This window comes from Columba livia, chromosome 22 (assembly GCF_036013475.1).
Source record: "Columba livia isolate bColLiv1 breed racing homer chromosome 22, bColLiv1.pat.W.v2, whole genome shotgun sequence".
NCBI lineage: Eukaryota > Metazoa > Chordata > Aves > Columbiformes > Columbidae > Columba > Columba livia.
In genome coordinates, this window is record NC_088623.1 from 3599968 (window position 1) to 3614805 (window position 14838).

The following is a 14838-nucleotide window of genomic DNA, read 5'->3' on the forward strand; positions in this document are numbered from 1 at the left end:
TGAGCAGACAGACAGGACCGGGCTCCTCTGCAGAACACAGACTGCAGCAGAGCTGTTTTCTCCATGACCACTGTCTGACTGGGTGAAGCTACCGGATAATTAGGCAGATGAGCTGGGAGGTGTGGAAGCCAGGGAGGGAGAGCTGGTGCTCCACCAAAGGTCTAGCACGTTTCCAAAGGGAAAACCTGGGCTGGTTTTTCCCATGAGCTACAACCCTGGGGCAGCAGTGCTGCTGCTTCTCCTCACCTGACTCACAATCATTAAAATTGCCTGAAAACCCAGGAAAAGCTGAATCCCAACTGGTAACTGCAAATGCTAAAGGGTTTTCCAAGTTTGAGCCTTAAATGTGTCTCCACCTGCGAGCACAGGGACTGCAGAAAGGATGGAGTGGCGGGAACAGGGTTCCCTTTGTGAAAAGTATGGGTGAGCCTGGGCTTTCCCCCCTGTGCCTTCCGCTGGTCCCTCCAAAAGGGACATAGGATGGAGGCTTCTTCTGCAGCTTCCCAGACATCGTCCTACCTTGCCAGCCTGCCAGAAAATCCCAGTGTCAGACTGGTGTCTGCTCTTTGCGATTCTGCAGAGTAGGGAGAAAGGCAGAAGCTGATACGGGTTTCTGGTTCAAGGGTTTTATAAATAAATATATCATAGGAGGCTGGGGAAGTCGCTGGGGAAGGAAGCACAAATCGCAGTTCCTACTGCTCAGGTATGGCAGGGAACCGCTGATTATCATACACAGGGTTTCCCATTTTTTAGTCTAATGGCAACATAATGGGTTATTTTAACTATTTGCTTTCTGAAAGCAAGAATTTACTTGTCCAAAAGTGTAGCAGCCTGGTATTTACTACCAGAGGAGACTGCTGGCAAGGAAATGGCCCTGAGAGAGCTAAAACAGGAGCTGAAACCTTAGCTTGTGTACCTCTTGTCTTTAATCACAGGTGTTGGTTGTGGAGCTATATTCGAATTAATCTTCCAATCTGTTATCAATGCATCTCCACACCACGTAGCCAGTCTCTTCGCGGCAGAGAGCTGCTCCTAAGCAGTTTGCCATATCTGTTTTTGTCCGGGAGGGGTGATTTTGTCATTCAGAAATTGGGACACAGAAAGGGAGATGGTCCCAGCTTGGGGTGGGATCTAACCCAGCAGCAGCTCATACCTACACGAATCATCTGGCCAAGTAGAAACACGGTTGTGAATCAGAGAAGGGTGATCGGGAGCTCTGTATCATTTTTACGGCAGCAGCTTGGAGGCCCAGAAGGAAATAACCACCCCACACATCCCAGGATTCTCTCACATCGCAGCAGCTGATGAGAACTGAGCACAGTGACACAGTTTGTAGGACGCTTGACAAACCCTCTGACAAGTGTCCCCATGCAGAGACCCACATAACACAGCCCAAGGCCTAATCCTGCCCTCACCCCATGCACAATTTGCAAAGTGACTTGGTCAAAGCTGCTGGATTTGCACAAGACAAAGCCAAACGAGAGGAGACTGAAGCTTCCAAACCCCGTCGCAGCAACAGCCCAGGAGAGGTACAGGCTCAAACACCAAAGGCCAGGGCAGCAAAGTTCAAAATGAGCAATAACAAGGGTTATTCTTTCAGCTGACAAACAGTGCTCACTGTTCAAAGGCAGCCACAACCTCATATTTTCTGCCATTGCCCAAGTTCTTCCTGTACAGCCGAGCGCTCCCTCGCCCCACAGAGCCAGGTGATGCCTCGATGCGTCACCTGGTACCAAACCTCATCCTGCACAAGCAGTTGCTGCTGGTTTCGCCTGTTTCTAGGACAGATGGAGCTTCCTTTCCTCTACTTGCATTTTGTAAAATTTGGGGAGTATAGGGAAGGGGTAGCAAGCACAGGGGGAAAGAGAAATATTTTTTAAAAGTTAAATTTTAAGGTCTTTAAGTACCTGAGAAAGTCAGAGACGTTCCTTTGTAGGTACACTGGGAACCACACATGGTCACACAATGCAAGGAGTAACTTTTCATTGGTAGGTAAAAGCAGCAATGCAGCTCCTTGGCTACAAGCTGATGGAAAGTCCTTAAGATTTATGAGATTTCTTTACTCCCCATTCCTGACTTCTCCCAGTTAATAGCTGGTCCCTTCCAGGGCCAGTCCTGGCACTCTGCAGCATCCAGGGATGGAACATGGCAGGAACCACAAGCCTTCAGACCATCCTTCTGCCCCCAGCAAAGCCTCAGGGCTGCAGGATGGGGTTTATAAAAGCATCGGTGAGTTAATGATGAGCTCACCTGTACCTGAATAAGAGATGTGTGTTTACCATTAGTGCTGCTCTGCTGTCCTAAGTGGACTTAATCACCTTCAAGACTCTCTGGCACACTCCAACAATCTCTTACTCCTTCTGCTTTCAGGTGTTAGCAGGAGCTTGTCTTAAAACAGCTGTTTCAGGAAAGGCTGTTTTTCAGCTCTTTTTATTAGTTGCTCCACTATAATTACAATTATAATGACACTGAGCCTTATGATAGCACTTTTCATTTTCTGACTGCATTCCTGAGTGCAAGCTAATAATACCGGCTTTATGCTCCTTGCTCAGGAAAGAGTAGGTATTTTCATACAGAAGGGCTGTTACTTTATGTTCATAGTAAACCAGACACTGAGGAAGAGGCAGCAAGAGACTCCTGTGTCTCCTCACAGCCTGTGATGGCAAGAAATGTTCCACTCCCAAGTACAGCATTCCTTGGTCCTTTGGGGCAGGAGCAGCGTGTCACAGTCACCATCCGACCGGTAACGCAACCGCGAATTCCTCTCTGAAATCAGCTGTTGCCTCCTCACCAGATCATGAGTAATTTCCACCCCAGTTATGACTCAGTTGGCTGGAAACTTTGCCTGAGTAAGGACTGGTTGTCTTGTTCATGGAGGTTTCTCCACGCAGAGCCCGGCATGGGCAGGTGGGTGCTGGTGGGGTCACCCCATGGTGCCCGGACACCCGCGGCAGCACATGCTGATCTGTCTGGAAATCACAGAAAGTGGTAAATTCCTCAACAGATGAGCCATCGCGTCTGTCGATAGCGAGCAGCACGCACGTCTGCATCGCCAGCAAAATAGCAACCCGCTTCCATCCTAGAAACATTTGGGGGTTCTTTGGTTATCAACACTTTCCTCTGTTGCCCTTTGAAAAGCAAGCGTTTGTATAAATAACAGCAGATGCATTCTAAAATAGCTCCTCTCCCCACCAGTGTTTAGCCATAGAAATGAGCAAAGATAAAACAGTTGCAGATGATGTGAGAAACGCGACAGATGGGATTGCAGGGAGGAGCAGGGCCAGCCTGTGTCAGCGCGAGCGGACCCCGTCGCTCTCTGCCTGCACAGATTGCGGCACCCGGGGTGGCGGCTGCTCCCTCCCGGGACTCGGCACCCGCAGAAAAGTGCTCCTAGTGCTGCAGAGTTTTTGTGTTTCAGCATTAATGAGAGAATCCGTGCATTAGGCGCTGACTCCGTACAGCGAGTTATGGCGCAGGCACACAGAGCCCAGCAAGTGCGTCTCAGGTCTCGTTGCTGTGGCTCTGACCCCAGTATCACAGTATCACAATATCACAGTATGTTTGGGATTGGAAGGGACCTCAAAAGATCATCTAGTCCAATCCCCCTGATGGAGCAGGAACGCCCAGGTGAGGTCGCACAGGAACATGTCCAGGCGGGTTTTGAATGTCTCCAGAGAAGGAGACTCCACAACCCCCCTGGGCAGCCTGGGCCAGGCTCTGCCACCCTCACCAGGAACAAGTTTTTCCTCAAATTTAAGTGGAACCTCTTGTGTTCCAGCTTGATCCCATTACCCCTTGTCCTATCATTGTTTGCCACTGAGAAGAGCCTGGCTCCATCCTTGTGGCACTCACTCTTTATATACTTATAAGCATTAATAAGATAACCCCTCAGTCTCCTCTTCTCCAAACTAAAGAGACCCAGCTCCCTCAGCCTTTCTTCATAAGGGAGGTGCTCTTAATCATCTTTGTTGCCCTGCACTGGACTCTCTCCAGCAGTTCCATGTCCTTCTTGAACTGAGGGGCCCAGAACTGGACACAATATTCCAGGTGTGGTCTCCCCAGGGAGGAGTAGAGGGGAAGGAGAACCTCTCTCGATCTACTAACCACCCCCCTTCTAATACACCCCAGGATGCCATTGGCCTTCCTGGCCACAAGGGCCCAGTGCTGGCTCATGGTCATTCTGCTGTCCCCATGACCCCCAGGTCCCTTTCCCCTATGCTGCTCTCTAATAGGTCATTCCCCAACCTATACTGGAACCTGGGGTTGTTCCTGCCCAGATGCAGGACTCTACACTTGCCCTTGTTAAATTTCATCAGGGTAGCCTTGGGAACAGCGGCTGCAGGTCCCTTCGTCCCAGTGTGTCCCCATGTCCCGAGTGCTCCTTGCAAAGCACGGCCAGCACAGGGGAGCAGCTGCAGCCTTCGCTGGTCACCCCGGCTTGGGTTTGCAAAACTAATAACTGAGCCCAGAAGGTGGGAAATGGAGCATTTCCTAAAAGCACTGGTTGGTAAGAATTTCCATATTATAAGGAAACATGTAATGACTTTGAACTTCCACTGAAGCGGGGCTGTTTCAATGTCTGTCTCTGAGAAGAGCAGGCAATGGCTGACACCACTTTGTGACCAACCGCATAGAACAGCGGCTCGTCTCCCTACATTAACAGGCAAAACCTTCAAGCTTTTTTCCTTCAACTCGCAAACCTTCAAGACAAATGCAGCCATTTGTTCTCATACACAGCGCTCTGGTTTCCTTCTCTATTTGCCACCAAAATCTCTTGCTTCCCAAAGGCGTGGATGCGACAAACTCTTGTATGTGAACGTGATGACAGCACAAATGTAGGGCTGACAGCAGGGAAGATTAAGGTCTCATGGACTAGAGTTGGCATCAGCATTTATGCCAGGCAATAGCTGGCATATTGGAATTGGAATATTGGAATTGGTATTGGAAATAAAGCTGAACCCTATGACCTCACAGCACACAGCCCAGCAATGACCCAAGCAGTGTGGGAACAAATAGCCAGGTTTGGGGACACCTGGTTTCTTGGCGTTGTACCTGTGTGGTGGGGAGGGCTGGAACGAAGCTCTGCTCCCGGGGCTGTTTTCTCAAGGAAGAAGCAAGTGGGTATGAAGGTATTTATCTGCCAGGAGATCTCATGTTTACCCCAAACAGCCAAGAATTGTCCCAAGAACTACCATCCTATTGATACATCAGAACGTGTACTGAGCTCCCGTGGTGACTGGGGCCAGTTCTTAGAGTTACCTTAATAACAGAAAACTCCACTTGTATTTCCAGAGTTACAGAAACCGCAAAGATATCAGCCCATTTCATCGCCCGTTTTACTGCCTGCGCTGTAGGTTGTGGTGAGGTGCCACATACCCGACTGACGGGTTCTTGCTGATGGCTCCTGTCACCGCTGCTGGGGCACGTCCCTGGGAAGGAGCCAGGGCTCCCGAGCAGCTCCCTTGCTCATCTGCTCGCTCTGTGCCCTCTGTCCCCCTGCAGCGAGTGGCAGGAACCTGCCTGGAGCTGGGGACGTGTCCTCCCTGTCACTCCGACTGGGATCTGCTTGGCTCTGGCTCTGCTGGGGCTCGGTGGCTTCTGCTGCTTCACCTTCCCAACTGGCAGGTGTCCTGGCAGCCCAGAGGTTTGATGCAGAGTGAGAGCGATTGATATCTTGCGATTGCTAAGAAATGTCCTTGGTGTGGTTCTCCCGGTATCACCACGTCTCCTCTGTGCGCGGTGACTTGTGCTGACCCACAAATCCCCACAGAGCCGCCCCCCGTGCTGCCTGCCCACCGCCATCACCCGTCACCTCTGGGATGCTTTTGGTGGCGAGGACATCAGTTATGGGGGACAACAGGCAGGTTTGGGTCTGGAGCCTCTAATTTGAAGCTGTTTCTCCTCCAAACCCAGCCGATACTCCCCCAGCACTGGTGACACAGCCTGTGTCCCAACCCATCACCATCCTTGTTTGCCCCAAGCTGAGCTTCTATGCCATCCCCGACCCCATCGTGAGCAAAAGCTCATTTAAAAATGAGCTAATTGCAGCTTTGAAGTGTCCACCTGGGAAAACGGCACTGCGGAAAATGGCACTGAGCAGACGAGGCGGTTTTGCACGGGGCAGAACATCACACAGCAGCTGGAGCCTGGAGGGCACACAGCAAAAGCGAGATGCAGCTCTTTGAGCAGGTGGACCAGCAGCTCTGGGGTGATGCTGGTGAGACCTGCGGCTTCTCTGCACTTTAAAACAGAAAGACTGACCCACTCTCTCAAAGATGCTCCACGGCACAGCCAGGCCGGACCCATGGGGTGCCAGGCAGGGCAGCGAGCGGCTCCGCCTTACAAAGCTGGGTCTGGAGTGGGTACATTTCCAGCAAAGGGCTCTGAATGACATTTCTGAGCCTCTGTTCCCTAGGATGGCAAAGAGCCTTTTAGGCTGCAGCCCAAGGTGGCCATAAATCGCTCATTTATTGGTGGCCTTGCTATTTTGAAAGCCAATTACAGTGTTTGCTTTGGGTATCCACGGAACCGGGATTGCTGCGATTTACCCTGGCATGACGTTATCTGCCATGAACCCTCGTCCACATGTTTGTCGGGCCGGTGGTGACGGGGCTGCCCCGAAGATCCTTCCTGCCTTAATGACTGCAAGAGCACGGCACGAGGCCACGGCGATGCCAGGCGGGGAAGGGGGGACCGGATTTCCTCTGCAAATTAAACCTCCACAAGATAAGAAAATCAAACACTCACCGGTGTGGAGTAAACAGCTTCATAAACGGGCAACGCTTGGTGATGGGGCTGTCTGGTCCGGGCTCGGCTCTTTTCCTTGCTCAGCCAAGCACGGAGTTTTGGGGACAGGGAGCAGCTCCAGGGATGTGGCAGCCGTCCCTCCTGGGGGTGACATGAACTTGCAGTTGGGGCTGGGGCGATGCAAGCCCTGCACTGCCTGGACTTCATCCTGCTGCCTAATAACAGCAGTTTAATAACAATAATAATGATAATAATCATCATCATCATAGATATTACGCCAAATGAGCAAAGCCCAACTCAGCAGTTTCCTCCCCAGACCCACGTGTTTGAAGTGCGGCAGAAATGGCAAAGAGCTGGAGAGAGGGACACACTCATGATTTATCTCATTGCACTTCCAGACATACATTTCCCATATTTCTTCTTCGGCAAAAAACCATCACAGTTGTGCCATCCCTCCTCCCATAAATCCAGCCATCCCATCACCTCGCAGCTCCGTCTGGGGCTCTGAGGTGCTGTAAAGCCGCACAAAATAGGCATTAAATCTTATTCTGCGGCCGGTAACAAATGTCCTGTTATTTTGTAGCCAGCAATAGGCTCAGTTTTAAATTCCCTTCCACTGTAGAGTAAGTGCGTTGCGATTCCTCCAGCACTGATCTGTCTTACAGGCAAACTCCAGCCACATCGTTATGAGACTCAGAAACTGTATCGAGACAAGTGTTTAAGAACAATTTAATTCTCTAAAAATCAGGGCAGTGCTCTCGGCAATGAGTGTCGTTAAAAAAGCCGGTTTCTACCACAATGGGAGATCTCTGTGTGTTTTGCTGCAAATAGACAGTAAAGAAAAATAAATCCTTCCCCCCGCCCTAAAGAACTAAATAATTGTAGTTAATTGTAGAACAAACAAGGCCTTGATTTCTGCCATACATCATGGAAAGGGATGGATCCAAATATACCTACATTCAAAATAAAAAGCTATAAACAGTGTTTCCTTCCTCGAGAGCCTCCCTGGTGAGCTCAGCCCCCATCAGGATCCAGGACCAGGGGTTTGGGATGACACGGAGCCATCAGCTCCTTACACCTTCAGAAAGGGGTTTCATTTGTTCTTTTTCCCATGAACTCCTGTTTCGAGGCTCTGCTGCCACCTCGGAGAGGATTAGTGCAGCCACAGGACCAAATCCCTCTGTTCATTACACCCGTGTAAATCTAGAGGAAATCCTTTTAAGCCATTGGGGCCACTCTGGGCTTACCCAGACATAAATGGCCGTACTATAAATAAGACCTTGGTTTGATTAGAGACCTAAAGGCAGGAAAAAAGCACTTAAAAGACATGCAGGGAAATTATAAGGTCTCCCCTCCAAGTAGTTGCCCTGACAATGATGAATCAGCCCATGAATGGCCATCAGAGAGCGAGTCGTGGTTCATAAATAAATCATACAAAGATATTCCCCATCCCAGAATACCCATGGCAGGAGATTTCCACAAAACATGAGAGGTGAGAAGCCAGAGATGGAGAAGGTGAAGGATGGAACCAAGAACACCCAGAGCCCACAGCCTCACAACCAGAGAGCCGAGAAAATGGGACTCAATTAAACCCCCCAACCACTCATCAATGGCCCTTGGGGACTTCAGGATCATCCAGACCTGTTGGTTTTTATTACTAGTTATAATAATAATAATAATACCATTCTGCATATAATGAGCATCTTGCACCTTCACAACAGTGCGATTGTTCTGCTCTGCAGCCGCCTGTGATGAAGGTGACGGTCACGGGTGAGGGTGGAAAAGAGAGTGAACTCTGGTCAAGTACAGGGAGAGTTTGGAGAGGCTGGAAATAATTGTCTAACTTGAAAGGTAGCCAGGGCAGAGGAGCCAGCAGTGCTATTCAGAACGTGTTAATGGGCTTTTAAATGGCAACAAATGGCCGTGCCTTCAGCTGGAGGTTGGGTGGAAGAGGCTGTGTCTTCAATCATTTGTCTAAATTTTGGATTTTCGCTCAGGAAAAAGAAAGGCAGGCGCGTGTTGTTCGAAAGCGAGCGAACGCTTTGCACAGCTCTGTTTAAGTGCCACGAACACAGCTTGTTCCTGGAGGGCTTTTTAGAGCCTGGCCGCAGCCTCTGTGTACACCTGGGTGACATTAATTTAACCCAGCACATTTAAAGGCTGAAATGCAGCTAAACGCTGCAGCTAAATAATTTGCTGGTGGTCAAAAATAAGAGCTGGGAAGAGAGTTCAGGCACTTGGCTCCGGCGTTTCACCCCGTTCTGCCTCCCCCAACCTTGCCAGACTTAGATGCAAAACTATCAGCAGAGTTTATAAAACATCAAAACAGTTGCTCTCATGTCAGCGAGGCCATTTGTATAAATAGTGCCTCTTTAAAAAAATCTCCTGCTGGCTCCAACCTCCCTTTCATCTCCCCATGGTTTATTTGATGCTCTTTTCATGGGATTTTAAAACAATCTCTAATGAAGAGCGAGGAGGGAAGTTCTGCGCTGGGTGCTTGGCAGGATCTTGTGTTTGCTGCCACCTGCCAGGTGCCTGATAACGGCCACGCAGAAAAGCTTTTAAAAGGAAAGAGAGAGGTAATTTCCTCTCAGGTTACATGGGAGGTGAGTGCTCAAAACCGTGATTGCTTGATGGCTGAGGTCTCTCCATTGCTGTGCAACAGGTTGAAGAAGGACCTCTGGGATTGAAACACTTCAAAAAGCTGCATTTCCCAAGTGTCGCAAAGCCACTTGAAAGAGAAAAGAAAAACATCTCAGTCCTGTTTGTTCTGCAAAATGAAGGTGGGCGCAGATGAACATGGGGAAATTCTGATTTGCAGGAGACTGGGCAGGCCACTGCTGTGTGGTGCCAAAAGTCAACTGGTGTTAATGGGGAAGGGGGAGGATGGCCCGGACCTTGGAAGGGTTCTGGCTCCATGAGCAGGGAGAGCAGGATAATGGGGTGGATCATGGCTCCCATGGGCTGGGAAAGGTCATTGCCACGTGGGCAAGCCGATTTGCCATCAAACGTGGTCCCGTGCCCATCGCTCTGCCCAACTGTGCCGTCACCCATTCCATAGCCACACCCAAAGAAAACCATTAAAAACTCCAGTTATAATACAACTCATTTTGAAATGCACAAAGATATCATTTGCCCCGAGACCAAGTGTTCCTGCCCTGCTTGTACTCCAGGCAGTTCCAGGGCTGACACGCGGGAGCCATCACGGAGCTGCAGCCGCTGTCCCTGCTCTCCGGTGGCCAAACCCACCAAGCTGTGCTGGTCTGACAGCTGTACTGGTTTGACAGCCCAGGCTCCCTCCTACACGGGTCCTGTGCTCCCTAAGGAGCTGAGCAAGAAGAGCAAACAGACACACTCATTCCCAGGTTTCGGGAGGTTTAAAATCCGAAGCGACATAACGCAGCCGAGCAGAACCGCACAGGGAGCTCAAGTATCGCACCCGTTCTTGCTGTTTTCTAGTCCAGGTTTCAGATCTGGCGCAGGGCAGGGAGGGGAAAGGACGATGTTCCCGTACATGGAGCTGCTGCCAGGGAGATTTATCAACCCCCAGGACTTAAAAGGAGCAAAGCTCTTCCCACAGCGGTACATTGATGCCTCAAAGAGACAAAGTGGAGCTGGGGATGGGGCACACAGGAACCATGTGAGCATCAGATCCCGGGGTCTGGCTGGGACCCCAATCCCCGAGCGGGGTTTTTGGGTATGTCTGCAAGGAGGCTGCTTTTTTCCCCCTGCAACTATTTTACAGCCCTGCCAGAACAAAGGCGGCTGTCGTTGTTGTTGACTCACGATAAGGTCATTGTTGTGGGATTTTTTTATTTTTCTGCATCTGTGTGTCACTTAGAAATATTATTTTTTCTAGAAAATCCGTTCTCCTCCCCTCCGCCCCCAATGTGCAAGGGGAATCTGCGCTCAAAGCCGCAGCTCAGATTGCAGATAGACCGTTCCCTTCCTGATCCTTATCTCACCAGGATGTAGGAGGATCCTTGGGGAATAGCTGGAAGCCTTTCACTGGAGCCATCCAAGAAACCGAGCAAGCTGACTACAGCCTTTAAATGGCAAATCCATCAAGTGCTTGGGGACCAGGATCCAAAACGCTGTTTGACCCCATCAAACTATGACATCCCCAGATACTGGCCCCAGCGCTGAGCCCAACCTGCCTGGGCTCCTCCTCAAGCCTCCTTCTCTGCAGAGCAATGCGGGCATCGCCACCTCAGCTAAACAACACGATCTAAAAATACACCTTGGAATCCTAATCTAAACCAAAGCCTTACATTGCTGGCTCACACACTTACTCCAGCTGTGACCTGCTCACAGGCCGGTGGTTTTGCGTTCTCGTGGGCTGGGGGTGCCCAAGGGGTGGCCCCAGCTCCGAAAACCCAGCCCAAGCATGCACCCCACCCTGGGCAGGCAGGAGGGGGGACCTGCTGGGTACCACTTCAGCATCATCCTCCCGCTTGTCCAGGGCGGGTGGATGAGATGTCCGACAGACTCTCAGCCTTTGTTGGACGGCTGGTGCCCACCTGACACCATAGAAGAATGGAAGAATTAATCCCGGACCCCCGCACGGCCGAGCCTGATCCTTCTTACTCACAGTCCCTGTGCTGCCAGCTTTATCGGCCCGCACAAGGTGGCCTGCTTCAAATCACAACTGTTTTTATGAAAAAATAGCACCATATGCAGCAGCAAAGGCATCCAAATACTCCAACCATGCTGAAGCAACTAGGAGAAGTATTATATATGATGGCAGCGTATATTTATGTGTATACACATGCACACACACACAGTGCAGCCATCAGCAGAGATAAGTGGAGGATTGTTCACACTGATATACAGAGCTCGGCAGCCTGAGCTCAGCCATATGTTCCCTAAGCCCCTCGGCAGGAGCACAGTGCGTGCTTACAGGAGAGCAATTTGGTGGAGAAGTAAAGGAGGGAGCCCATCGGCGGGGATCTGGGCTCGGATGCCTGTGCGTAAAAAGCAAGAAGGGGAGGGCAGAGCTGGTTTCCACTCCCTGATCCCACGCTCCGGCCCCGTTTGGCTCCTCTGCGCAGGGAGTGTTTAATCACTTTACGAGCTGTAAAAACCTCCAGTGTTTCCTGATGCTGGGGCTGATGGAGGGCGGTGGGAGAGGAGCCGAGTGCCCATGGAAAGAGGATGCGGTGCCGGGATGCAGCACCTGCAGCCTCCAGGGCATCCCTGGGCTGGGGGAGAAGTGGCACAGTCTCGTTCTTTGGTGACAGAGCAGTCACAGCAGCCCAGCAATGTGGTTCTTTCATATTTAGGACAGGAAACAGATGCTGCCTGGCGGAGGAAGCATCTGAAGAAAATAAGTGCACCTTGTGCCTTCCCCGGCAGGAACCGGGTGGGAACAGGGGGTGCTGGGTGGAAACACCCCGGTTTGGCCCCAGTGCGGGCAGGTGCAGTTCAGCTGGGTTCAACAGCATCGCACTTGGCTGCACTGGCGGGGATGGGGGCCCAAAGTGCTTTTTTTGACTTTGGGTCATTTATTTCTCCATAGCAGCACAGAGAGCCAGGGCAGTGAAACAGAGATGAGTTAAGTACTTGTGGGGAAGGCGATGGTCTCCTCCTCTTGTGGTAACCACTGCAGCAGCTCCTCGTCCGATCTGGCCCGAGGGTGATGAATTGAGATGACGAAGCATTTCTATTCCACCTACAGCCCAGGAAATGTGGGCTCGGTGCACCGCGTGGCCTGGGTACGAAGCAAAACCCCTTCCCTCTGCACAGGGGCAGGTTTCCAGTCCCGGGTCACACACCTACGCAGGCAGACACAGGTTTACTCAAGACAGGCATTTTTCTGAACTCATCTCCAGCCCACAGCTGCTAAAAAGAGCAGACAAAAAGAAATCAAATAGCTGGCAGGACCAGCAGCACTGTGAGCATCTTTTAGACAGAGACCGTGTCCCCATGGGAAAGCAGCTGCCTTCTAAGAAAAAGCTACAGGAAGATCCAATGCTAATAAGTTTTATGGGCTGGTACAAACGAAACGTCTTGCAAAGGCTGCTTGTTTTCCTTCCATTCCAAAGCACCTTTTCACAAGTAGGTGCTGCTGCCCCATTGAGCCAGGTCAGGGCATTTTCAGGCCATGAAGCACCTTCCTACCCACACACTGGGCCCTGAGCCCCTACCCAGGTCTGGTCCTCTTGATTGCATTTTGCTTTGCTGTTCTCTGTGCAACCAGAAACCCAGCAGCCAGGGTCCGGCTTCTTGTTACATCCTATAGTACCTTAAAGGCGTTTGGAGAGACATTTGTTCTGTGGACACATGCCAGAGCATTGGTTTGTAGCTCCAATAATTTGAGAAACAGTTGCCTTAAATAGAGCCTTTTGCTGCATCTCACAGTCGGTCTGAGCTTCTGCAGGAATGGCTCCTGCCCCAGCTCACCCTGCAGCTACAGAACTACGTGTTTGAGCCCAAAAGAGACGCTGGGACTTGGGCAACATGTCCCCTGGGATGGTGAGGAAGAGCCTGCGTCTTGTCAGGGCAGCAGCTGGGCCCTGGACCCACAGGAATCACTGCGAGCCCTCCTGGAGCGTGGCAAGACTCTGTTAACAGAGCAAAATGCCTGTGAACATCACCAATGCTCATCTCTCCCTATTGAGCTACTGCTCTATTCCAAACCTCTCTCACCTTTTGCCTTGGAAATGCAAAGGAGTTTCTTTGTTGGGGTGTTAGCTAAGAAGAGGGACTCAGCCCTGCGCTAGCCAGAGCTTAATTAGCTGAACATACACACAATTGTTGCTCCAGAACACATGATCTGAGAAGCATGTCTGTGCCATTTTCACCCCACTTTATGTTGCTCCTGCGCTGTTTCAGTTGCTGTCCCCAGCCTGGACAGACTGACAGCAGGACACAGGTCACTCCCAGCCGCACTAGAAATAACCGACTCTGACTTCTGGAGAAGGATGCAGGTCCTCAAAATGAAAGCGCGTGTTTCCTTGAACTTCTGTATTTTGAAGGCACAGACAACAGGGCTCATGGCTGAGCGTTCAGCCCTATTAAAGACCCCAGAACTCAGCTTTCCGTAGCTGCCTCTGCGAGACGCGTCCGGCTGCAGCCAGGGGAGGAGGTGGCAGAGGAGGGAAACTGGCACCGAGGGCGACGCACGGCAAGCGCAGGAAACCCAGAACACTCCTGCCCAAGCGTGGCCGGCAGCCAGGGGGACACAGACATTTCCCGTGTCTGCTCGAAGCTGCTCCTTCCCAGGTAATTCTTGGAGAAGTAACTCATACGGCTTACAAAAGCCGAGCCTACGTCCCAGCTGTGACCTTGCACGTGCCTCTCCTGGGGTTCATCTCCTGCACCCACAGATATCCGGTGTCAGATTCTGTTAGAAAAGCAGCACAGCCAAGTTCACTTGCAGACCAGGACTGTCTGCAGACAGCTCGGCCTTTTCCCGGTGGTAATTCTACCAAAATGCCCTCCGGTCAGGGAACAAGAAGCACTTACATTGATTTCAAGGAAGTGGAATTTGTCCAACTCTTTTGACAGAAGAAATAAAGAAGTCTCATTTATTTCTGGCTATGTCTCCTCCCAGGGCTGATTTCACTTCCCCATCCTCATTTTTGCCAGAAACTTGGGTGGAAGAGACGGAAGACTCAGTGCCCGGGAACCCGAATATTACCCATATTTGCTTAAGGCTTCATTACACTAATAAGACACCATCCACCCAATTGTTCACTTGCAATTTGCTCATTCCTGGAGCATTTGTATTTGTCCAAGAGCCAGGCTACCCTGCGACTCACAGGCTGACAGGAGCTCACATGTTTGCATCTCGATTTCATCTAAAACAGGAGCAGCTCCTTCACTGCAGACCCACATACATCAAGGAACGATGCACCGGGCTCACCTGCACAGGTGGATCACGGCTGTCGCATCCCCTCTCCCCTATTTCCCACTTCTCACACCTTTCCTTGCTTTCTCAGTTTTCTATAAACAAGGTACAGGAAAGTATCCTGCTCTCTGAACATGACTCTGTTGATCATCATGCTGATTTCTGGTGGGAATGAGGGCTTTTGCTGAAAACATTACCTGAAGTCTGAGCGTTCTTGTCAGACTGAGAAAGGTCCAAGA